Consider the following 11,360-nt stretch of genomic DNA (forward strand, 5'->3'; position numbering starts at 1 on the left):
TCCATCACTCAGAAAGGCCCCTGTTTAGGTGATAAATTATTTGGCCACCTAAATTATGCAGTGGATGAAGAGCCACCAGTGGTGTTTTTTTTTGTTTGTTTGTTTGTTTTTGGTGTGTATGTGTATTAACCTTTTTTCTTTAAATCTATTTATGTATTTATTTATATGTGGTGCTGAGAATTAAACCTAGTGCCTCACAAATGCTAGGCAAGTACTCTACCACTGAGCTAAAACCACAGCCCCCACCACCAGTGTTTTGGTTTTTCTCCTGCTGGAGACCAAACTCAGGGGCACTTTATCACTGAGCAACTTCCTCAGCCATTTTTTAAAATAGATTTTTAAAAAATATTTATTTACCTTTTTTTACTTATAGGTGTACACAATATCTTCATTTTATGTGATGATCAAACCCAGAGGATCAAACCCAGAGCTTCACCTATGAGCCACAACCCTAGCCCTTCATCAGCCATTTTTATTTTTATTTTGAGACAGGGTCTTGCTATATTGATAAAGGGCTTGTCAAATTGCTGAGGCTGGCCTGAACTTATGACCCTCCTGCCTCAGCCTCCCAAATTGGGGATTACAGGTTTGTGCCACCTTGTTTGGTCCACTAGCGGTTTTTTATTTTTATTTTTAAAATATTTTTAAAATTGTAGATGGACACAATACCTTTTTTTAATTTTTTTTTTTTTTTAGAGAGAGAGAGAATTTTTTAATATTTATTTTTTAGTTTTTGGCGGAGACAACGTATTTGTTTGTATGTGGTGCTAAGGATCGAACCCGGGGCCACATGCGTGCCAGGCAAGCGTGCTACCGCTTGAGCCACATCCCCAGCCATGGACACAATGCCTTTATTTTATTTATTTATTTTTATGTGGTGCTGAGGATCGAACCCAGTGCCTCACACATACCAGACAAGTGGCTAGTACTGAGCTGCAACCAGCTCATAATGATTCAATCAAACTGCTAGTCTACTACTCCAGAAATTCTACTATTTGCCTTTTAGCTACTGATCCAAGCTTATCTTATATATGTCCCTTTTTGTGGCTTTCCCTAGATCAAAGTAAACTTCTTGCCATTCACTGCAGGGGACTCAAACTTTGCCACCTTAAAACCTCTGCCCATTCTCCTTCTCAACATCAGAATGTTCTTCTACCATCTCTGCCTGTAATCCTTCTCCTTAAATACCAGACAAAATGCTATGGAAGAAATAAGGTCTCACTACAGATAGTCTTTAAGGGACAGATGGGAGTGGAAGAACCAATGTAACCCAGAAAGACTGGAAGAATTAGAAAAGACAATGATGAAAATGGAGGAAAAAAATTAGTGACCTTAAGTACAGCTGCAGAGAGGTCACAGCTGGCTTTGGTGAGGAGGAGCCAATTGTTGAGAGCATGAGCAGCCTGCAGTGGAACAGTGGTTTAAGACAACTTGTAGCTAGTACTTAAAGCAAAGCAAGGCTTATTTATGATGCATATACTTTATGTTCTTCAACAAGTTACAAGTTTCTTTCAAAATATCTCTCAAGGTATTGTAAAGATCAGATGAGACAATATGTACAAAGTAAGCCTGGCTGATGTTATTATTGAAAAGTAAATAAGAACTTCTCATTCACCTAACTGAAAAAGTTAATTGGAAGAGGCAGTGGGAGAGAGATTCCCTTTTCAAAAATTTGAATGGGGGGCTGGGGTTGTGGCTCAGTGGTAGAGCACTCGCCTAGCATGTACAAGGCCCTGGGTTCCACCTCAGCACCACATAAAAATAAAAAAATAAAGGTATTGTGTCCAACTACAACTAAAAAATAAACATTAAAAAAAAGTTTGAATGAAATGAATGAGATTTTCTCAAGGATGGGTGAGGCTTCAGAATGATGATAAGGGAAGAGAAGGAACTACTGGGAAAGGAGAGATTAAGAGGGAAAAAAATTAAACTAAAAGGAAGGGACAAAGTCTGAAGAGGAGCTTGAACTGAGAGGTATCTCTTCCTCTAAGAGCACAAGGAAGAAATCTGCCAGGAAATCTGTGAAGGTGGCAGGAATCTGACTCCAAAAGGAAAGGGTGTAGAGAAATTTTGAACAGAGCAAGCATCAGAATACCCACTGTGAGGAATAAACAAATCAAGTTAAATGATTGCTAAAGAGCTTGGGATATAGCTCAGTGGTAGAGTGTGCATGTGTAAGGCACTGGGTTCAATTCCTGGCATGGTGTGGTGGTTGGTGGATATTGCTAAAGAGATCTAAGGGCTGGGGTGGACTTGAAAAGCAAACATTCAAACAGTGCCAATCAACACTAATTTTTGACCCTTGACCCCACAACCAGCAATGCTTGGCTTTAGACACCGGAGATTAGGGACTTTCAGGATTGGGATGAAAAAGGACAAGACTTGAAAAGTACTGATCAAAGGTACTGAAGTGATCTGATCAGAAGTCCAGGCTGAGTGAATAAAGGTGTATAGTCACTAGTATATAGGGGGGATGGTGGTGATGCTTCTCACAAAACAGAACCAGGAAAATAGGGAGAAAGTCTGTAAGCCAAAACAAAGGTGTAGTTGAGATTGGATGAGAGGTGAAGGTTGGGCCAGAATTATACCAGTAAAATGAAGAATATGGGATTCAAGAATTCAAGAGAAGTTTAGGTCTGGGTGATGGCAAGCTCCAAGGTCTGGCTCTGACTTGGACAGATAAAGAGAAGCCAGACTAGAGGGTACAATGTCCACAGTGACAGGCAGTGGAATCATCTAGAAGAGTAGAGGGCACTGCTATAGAAAGACAAAGTCCTCAAAGGAAATAATGGTTGGTAGGTGAAGAATGATTAAAAAAAAAAAGGACTTTTTGCATAAGAATGGTATCAATTTGTTGTTGTAAAACTTGACCCACACAGAAATAACATAATAACATAGAGAAACTCTACTTCCAAAGAGACGTTTATAATTCTCTTGTGATTTATAACAACCTTAAAACAAACTAAAAGTTATTAGAAATGGAATTATTTTTGTTGTTGTTTAAATAGAAGTAAGAATATCCAACTAAGAATAAAAGTTACTTAGCTCCAGATACCTGAGCCCTGAGAACAGGTTATATAACACCATGAACACACTATTAAGACATGTGAAGAGCAAAGGTCAAGAACAAGGAAACATATACACGTCAGCAGGTTTATTTATTCCATGAACACCAAACAGGAAAAGGCCCTAGGCAGATTAAAAAGTGATCTACTTAAGTAACATGAAAATCAGTGCAAAGGCTATAATGGAACAGAACTTCTCAGATTACAAAAAAACTTTGTTCCATTAAATGTTTATGGACAACTCCCTTTACATGGAATTTCTAAAGCAGGCCAAACCTTAGACTAAGTAGATTAGTGGTTGTCAGTCTGGGAAATGGGAAAGTGGGGAGCCATTGCTAATGGGTTTCTTGAGGTAATTAAAATGTTTTGGATTAGTGGTGATATTTGTACAACACTAGACTATACTAACAACACTGAACTGAACACTTTAAAAGGGTAAACTTTATGGTATGACACTGTAGATCAATAAAGCCGTTAAGTAAAAAAAAAGCAAAAATTTTAAAATTTACATGAACATTTTATATTTATTACTCATTTATATGAATAATTAAGCAAAATCATTTTGATAATTTTATTTTTCCTTTGTGGTGCTGTGGATCCAACTCAGAGCCTCATGCATGCTAGGCAAGTGGTCTACCATTCAGCTATATTCCCAGTCTGGTATGAACTTTAATATGATTACAGAATCAATTCATTAATAATTTTGGGATGAAAATCACAGTAGAGTCAAAGTGAAATAAAGACAATATCTGTCCTAGAATAAAAACTATTTGTATTTGGCCAAGTGTGGTGCCTACAATCCCAGCAATTTGGGATGCCGAAGTAGCAGGATCACCAGCCTCAGCAACTTAGCACGGCCCTAAGCAACTTAACGAGACCATGTCTCAAAATAAAAAATAAAAAGGGCTGAGATATGGCTCAGTGGTAAAGTGCCTCTGGGTTCAATCCGAAGTACCAAAAACAAAACTATTTAGATTTAGAATGTCTCTTTCAAGGTCTTGGGGTGGTAGAACATGTGCCCACTATGTGTGAGACCCTGGATTTTGTCTCCAGCACCACCAAAAAAGAAAAAGGAAAAAAGAAAAAAAAAAAAAAACAAAGGAGACAAAAAGAGATAAAATGCACCATTTTAATACTATTGTTTCATTCTAGGAAAGCCAATCAGTCTTCCTGAGCCCTTTGCCTTTAGTATATATATAATAGGAATATCACTTGCCTCACAATATTGTTAAGATTGATGAGATGTGATAATACAAATGATTATTATAGAGGCACAGATGGATTTAGCTCATTCAGACTTAATTAATTGCCGGGCACAGTGGTGCATGCCTGTAATCCTAGCAACTTGGGAGGCTAAGGCAGGAAGATCTTGAGTTCAAAGCCAGCCTCAGGGGCTAGGGATGTGGCTCAAGTGGTAACGCATGCGTGGGGCGCTGGGTTCGATCCTCAGGACCACATAAAAATAAAATAAAGATGTTGTGTCCACCGAAAACTAAAAAATAAATATTAAAAAAATTCTCTCTTCAAAAAAAAAAAAAAAAGCCAGCCTCAGCAATTAAGGTGCTAAGCAACTGTGTCTATTTTATTTAGACACAGAGTGAGACCCTATGTCTAAATAAAATACAAAAAATAGGGCTGGGGATGTGGCTTAGTGGGTAAATGCTCCTGAGTTAATCCCTAGTACTCCCACCCCCCAAAAAAAAGATACAAGAAAGAGAAATCTTAGCCTGGTGCCATGGCACATACCTATAATCTGAGAGACTTGGGAGGCTAAGGTAGGAGGATTTCAAGTACCATGCCATTGACAGCAACTTAGTGAGGCCCTGTCTTGGGGAGAAGAAAAAGCACGGGCAAAGCACCCATGGGTTTGAGCTCCAGTAGAGAGAGAGAGAGAGAGAGAACTTTCAACACTGTGATTCACTGTGATTATTTGCTTGGTAATATTCTGCTGAGAAATTAAATAATTTAAAGAGTTTTAGTCAATTGTGTACTTAAAGAAAGGGGTGGAGAAATGATGAATCATTACTATAGAATTCTAGTTTGTAAGCTTGAAATGATGTGGCTGTGATTTCAATTTGTGATAGACTAATCTTTTGTGTCAAGTTTTGCTTGAATTACTACTCTAGCACAATAGTACAAGGCAAAAGAAGGTTAAAATGCACCATATTTAAACTGCTAACCTTCATAATTACACAGCTTCTCTAACATTTATGAAACAAAGACACTTTCCTTTTCTGCAAACTCAGAAACTGCCAATGAACATCTTAAATTTTTTTTTCTTGAGATAGGGTTTTGCTATGATGCCAGGCTGGCCTCCAACTCCTAGGCTCAACTGATCCTCCCATCTCAGCTTCCTGAGTTCCTAGTCATACAGGCCCAAGCCACCTAGCTTGGTTGCCTCTGAATTTTTAAAGTTCAAAATATCCTGGTGACAAACACAAATCTACTTAAAGATACAACAGTAAATACATATTGTTCTTCTATACTGGCACCACTAATTACTAACAAATTGTAAATCTTCCTTTATTCATCATCTGAAAAAGAGATGATACCACTACTTTCCTTGGCAGACTATTCCAGCCCCTTACACATAGTTGAAAGTAAATAAATGTTCTTTTTCCTTTCTCATCTGCTACAATGCCACTTATATCCCTCATTTTCCCCCTCCCCACTCAAAGGGGACTGAACCGAGGCATATTTTACCCCTGAGCCATATCCCCAGTCCTTTTTATTTTTTTTATTTTGAGACAGGGTCTTGCTAAATTGCTGAGGCTGGCCTGGAACCCATAATCCTCCTGTCTCAGTCTCCCAAGTAGTTGGGATTACAGGTTTTTGACACCACGTACGGTTCATTCAAGGTGACTTGATGGATTCTTAACCGATATTTTATCATTCAACGTAGTTCTTCAGAATAAGACAACATGATAACATAGAGCTTGAAGTAAGAACACGAAAACAAACAATAGTAGGCTTAATTTTTCAAGTTAAGTGGATTCCTCCACCTCATTTTGCCCAATATACCAAATAGCTTAAATTCCTGACAAATGTAGTTCTTTCGACTAACGATACCGGAGTTTTAGCTGTTTCAAAACAAATTTCTATCTCGTAGGAAAAATGTTGAACACTTTGTAAATCTTTGGCTTTCTGAACCTTTTTCCCACTCAGCTGGGACTTGGCTATGGCAAAATGTTAACTACTGCCAGGAAGCAAGCTCGATTTGCCTCCTCGACAAACTGGAAAAGCTAAAAACAACACGCCGTGTCACAGCCTCCCCAGCTGTCAATGATCCCCGCTGCCTTCGCCTTACCAGGGGAGGAAACTGGGGCCCATGAAGGGGCTCGCCTGCTGTCATCTCGCGCTTTCCTGAAATAACAGCGCCTGACAGCAGCCAGGTCCTGCCCAGAGGGACACCAGAGTGGCCCCGAAGAGCACTGTCCGGACTCGTCGTCCCTCTAGACGCCCGATTCCGGGCGAAGAACTGGCGACTCTTCATCTCAGGGCCACCAGCAGGAGCCCAGGGTGGACCTAAGCTTTAAAGTGCGCCTTCTTTCTGGGTACACAGCTGCTGCCCGCCGGTCCGCAGGGGCTGCCACTCACCTGAGACTGGAATGAACGTAATTCCTTCCTCCGAGTCGGCCCTACACTTTCTGAGGCCGAATTGCAAAGCGCTATGGCTGCCGGACCCCAGCTCACGTCAGCTCCTTCCGGGCCAGAGGGTGCCTCACTAGCTAAGGTCCGCAGGGCCGCAGCACCGCACGCAATAAGTTCCGCCCTCTCAGGGTCTGGTAACCACTCCACACCTGCCACCCACTCTAGTAGCTTGAGCGTCCCTCCCCACACCAGCCCCAAGAGGATTTAGCGACCCACTGGCCTAGAAGAGAAAGGAATACTGATGCCTCACTTGAAAAAGTTATCCATCACATCGGTTTCTTAAAAGTACCCTTTTAGCCGGAGGCAGTGGCACATGCCAATAATTTCAGTGACTTGGGAGGCTGACACAGAAGGATTGCAAGTTTGAGGCCAGCCTCAGCAATTTAATGAGATTCTAAGCAACTTAGCGAGAGACTGTTCCCAAATTAAAAATAAAAAGGGTTGGGGATGTAGCTCAGTGGAAAAACATCCCTGCGTTCAATCCAAAAAAAAGGGGGGGGAGATAGGGATGTAACTCAGTGGTGAAGTGCCCCTGAGTTCAATCCTCAGCACCTAAATAAATATATAATAACATACAAATAGGAATAGATAAGGGAAAAAGCATTAGGCAAATATTATGGTTTAACTGTATAGTATTGGCTTAAAACATTGGGGTCATTGCTTACCAAACTGAAATCTTAAGGAGGTTTTGACCAGTATAAAACTATGGTGGGAATTTTGTAGTTGAAAATATGTGGGTTGCATTGCAATAACTCAAGATTGAAAGCTGAGATCAATTCAGTAATGAGATTGCTGCAATCATGCAAATGAGAGGTAACAAGGAACTGGGTTGGGTCAATAGGAATGGAGAAATAATCGTGTGAGAAACTAGAGGTTGAAATCTGCAAGAGTTCATGATTGATTGCATGTAGTTCAGCAGAGGTAAAAGCAAAGTCCAAAGTAGTTTTCTTTTTTTTTTTTTTCCTGAGGATTGAATTTAGCACACCCTGCACACTAGGCAAGTGATCTATCACTGAGTTACAACACCAACCCTTAAAGTGCAAAGTTTTAACTACACTTCTCTCCATCTCTACTACTACAATTTACTTAAGATCATCTTTGGTCACTTGTTATAGCAATAACTCCATTCTTTCCCCTCCAATCAATTGTCCTCACAGCATCTGAACAATTTTTCCTATAGTTCTGGTGATTGAACTCAGGGATGCTTAAGCACTGAGCCACATTCCTAGCCCTTTTTATTTTTATTTTTTATTTTGAGACAGGGTCTTGCTAAGTTTCTTAGGGCCTTGCTAAGTTGCTGAGGCTGGCTTTACACTTGAGATCCTCCTGCATCAGCCTCCTGAGTCCCTGAGATTACAGGTGTATGCTACCACACCCAGCAGGATGGATTTTTTTTCTTTAAGTGATTTATTTCAAAGCATGAATTATATCAAGTTGCTGCCATTTACAATTCTTGAATTGCTCTCTAAAGCCTCTGAACACTCTGCAAAGGCTTATAGGGCTCTCATTGCTCTGGCACCCTCTACTTGTCCAATCCTGTATCATACCACTCTGCTTTGCCTGCCACAGCAAGGTCATTCCTGCCTCTGGGCTTTTTCTCTCCACTTTTTCTCTCCATCTTCTCTCTTTGTCTAGCTAGCTTTCTCATAATTTGGATAACAGCTTAACTGTCATCTCCTATCCTAACATACTATCCAAACCAGGATCTTGCTTGCTAGTCTCTGTCTTAGCACTAGTTCCTCAATAAACTTACTAATTTAGAAATGTTAAAATATATATGTATTTATGTTTACATTTCATTAACCTCCACAGAAGGCAGAGAGCTTGTCTGTACTTTTCTCTTTTTACCTGGTGCCTGGTACAGTGCCTGACATATGGACGGCCTTCAGTAAAATTTTTAAATTAATTGAGTGAATTAGTGAATGAAGGAGCTGGTGAGGTCATTCATCAGATAGTGTCATGAAGAAAAAATAAGTTTATAGAGTTGGGCACAGTGGTGCAGGCCTGTGAACCCAGTGACTCAGGAGGTTAAAGCAAGAGGATTGCAAATTTGAGATCATCCTAGGCAATTTATGGAGAACCTGTTTCAAAATAAAAAAATAAAAGGGTTGGGGATGTAGTTCAGCAGTAAAGTGCCCTTGAGTTCAGTCCCTACTACTGCAAAAAATTAAGAATAAGTGCTGGGGTTGTGGCTCAGCGGTAGAGCGCTCGCCTAGCACGTGCGAGACCCTGGGTTCAATTCTCAGCACCACATAAAAATAAATAAGATAAAGATATTGTGTCCAACTAAAAAATAAATATTAAAAATAAATAAACAAATAAGCATATGGGAGATATAGAGGCAAAGTTGTTTCTCACACTTCTGATACTATGATGTCAAGATGTGTATAGAGTGGGTGATGATAGAGGGAGAGATTTGAAGTTAGAAAAGAAAAAAAAGAGGTGCTGCTATTTGCTAGTATATTTTCAGACTTTCCCAGAGAACATAGGACCTGACCAAGGGTTGACACCATTTTAGCTATAGTCATTAGGCCTGTATCAGATGGGACACAATGTATCACAGTAGCTAAGAACCTAAAAGAAAGAGAGAGAAACATAGGGCTGGGGATGTGGCTCAAGCGGTAACGCGCTAGCCTGGCATGCGTGCGGCCCGGATTCGATCCTCAGCACCACATACAAAAACAAAGATGTTGTGTCCGCCAAAAACTAAAAAAAAAAAAATTCTCTGTTTCTCTGTAAAAAAGATTTAAAAAAAATAGAGAGGAAACAGTTTAGAAACAAGTACTAGTGATATAGTTTAGGCCATAAGTGCAATAGGAACATATACTAGTGGATCAATGAAAACTGACAGAGTCAGAAGACTAAAAGAAATAACACCTTTTTTTTTTTAAATGCTGGGGATGGAACCTGGGGCCTCATATATGCTAGGTAAGCTCTCTACCACTGAGCTCTAGTCCCAGCCCAAGAAATGATGCTGTAAATGTATTCATTCAAAATGGTTTTTCTGGGGGTGAGGCTCAGTGGTAGAATGTTTGCCTAGCATGCCAGAGACCCTGGGTTCAGTCCCAGCACACCTCTCCAAAAAGGTCTACTGAATGCCTGTTAAGTGTGAGCCCCAAGTGCTAAAAATACATAGGTGAATAAAACATAGTCCCCAGTCTTCACTTTCTGACAGTCTATTTCTTAGATACACATAGTTACCTTAGAATTGATGTATAGACTTATATTTCATTGAAGAAAGATAAACACAGATATGTAACAAAGATGAGAAGAGCTAGGAAGCAACAGAAAAGGGTAAAAGGGAGAGAGTGAACAGGATAAGTAGGTTATTGGACAGAATGTTCAGAGATGACTTCTTTAATAAGGTGATATTTGTTGGCAAAGGTGTGAGAAAAAAGGTACACTCATACATTGCTGGTGGGACTGCAAATTGGTGCAACCACTATGGAAAGCAGTATGGAGATTCTTCAGAAAACTTGGAATGGACCGTTTGACCCAGCTATCCCACTCCTCAGTTTATACCCAAAGGACTTAAAATCAGCATACTACAATGATGCAGCCACATTAATGTTCATACCAGATCAATTCACAATAGCTAAACTACGGAACCAACCCAGATGTTCTTCAACAGATGAATGAATAAAGAAAGTGTGGTACATATATACAATGGAATATTACTCACCCTTAAAGAAGAATGAAATTATGGCATTTTCAGGTAAATGGATGGAGCTAGAGAATATTATACTAAGGTAAATAAGCCACTCCCCCGAAAACAAAGGCTAAATATTTTCTCTGCTAAGCGGATGCTGATCCATAGTGGTGGTAGGGTAGGGTAGGGAAGAATGAAGGAATTTTGGATTGTGTGGGGGTGGGGAAGCAGTGCTGTGGGGATGGGAAAAAAACCATAGAATGAGACAAACATTATTACCCTATACACATGTATGATTATCCTACTGGTGTGACTGTACTATGTACAGCCAGACTGTACTATGTTCAGCCAGAATGTGCTCCATTCATGTACAATGTGTCAAAATGCATTATACTGTTATGTATAATAAATTAGAACAATTTTTTAAAAGTTTTATTAAAGAAAGTAATATTTGAATAAATCTGGGAAGAGGTGAAATAATGAGCTCTCTGGATGTCTTGAGGAAGAGCTTCCAAGTAAGGAATAAAGGTAAAGATGGATTTATGCTTAGACAGATAAAATAGCATATGTATCTGGAATGGACTGAGTGAAAGGGAGTATGGGAGAAGATGAAGTCATAGAAGTAGCAAAGCTGGGTTCTCTAGGGCTTTGAAGGTTATGAATAGAATTTAGGTTTTACCCAGCATGAGAAAAGTCATGCTGAGTCAAGCATAATGGCTTATGCCTGTAATTTCAGTGGCTCAGAGGCTGAGGCAAGAGGATGGTATGTTCAAAACCAGCCTCAGCAACTTAGTGAGGCCCTACACAACTTAGAAGACCTGTCTCAAAATAAAAAATAAAAAGGGCTGGGGATGTGACTCAGTGGTTAAGCACCTCTGGATTCAATCCCTGGTACCAAAAGGAAAAAAAGAAAAGCCATGCTGAGGGATTGTTTTGGGGGGTACAGGGAGGAGTACTGGGGATTTAACTCAGTACCACTGAACTACACCTTTTTA

The 11,360-nt window shown here is 39.9% G+C and overlaps 1 protein-coding gene across 1 annotated transcript in view; it reads right to left on the reverse strand.

Moving 5' to 3' along the window:
- Nucleotides 1–6,818, reverse strand: part of Sar1b (secretion associated Ras related GTPase 1B) — a 30,703-nt gene extending 23,885 nt beyond the window's left edge. The window contains exon 1 of the mRNA XM_046467614.2: nucleotides 6,663–6,818. The gene's annotated coding sequence lies outside the window, so the exon portion shown is untranslated. The remainder of the gene's footprint in view (nucleotides 1–6,662) is intronic.
- Nucleotides 6,819–11,360: the final 4,542 nt, after the last annotated feature.

The sequence above is a fragment of the Marmota monax genome, unplaced genomic scaffold (assembly GCF_021218885.2).
Source record: "Marmota monax isolate L192 unplaced genomic scaffold, Marmota_monax_Labrador192_F-V1.1 WCK01_AAM20220418_F8-fsc00199, whole genome shotgun sequence".
Lineage (NCBI taxonomy): Eukaryota > Metazoa > Chordata > Mammalia > Rodentia > Sciuridae > Marmota > Marmota monax.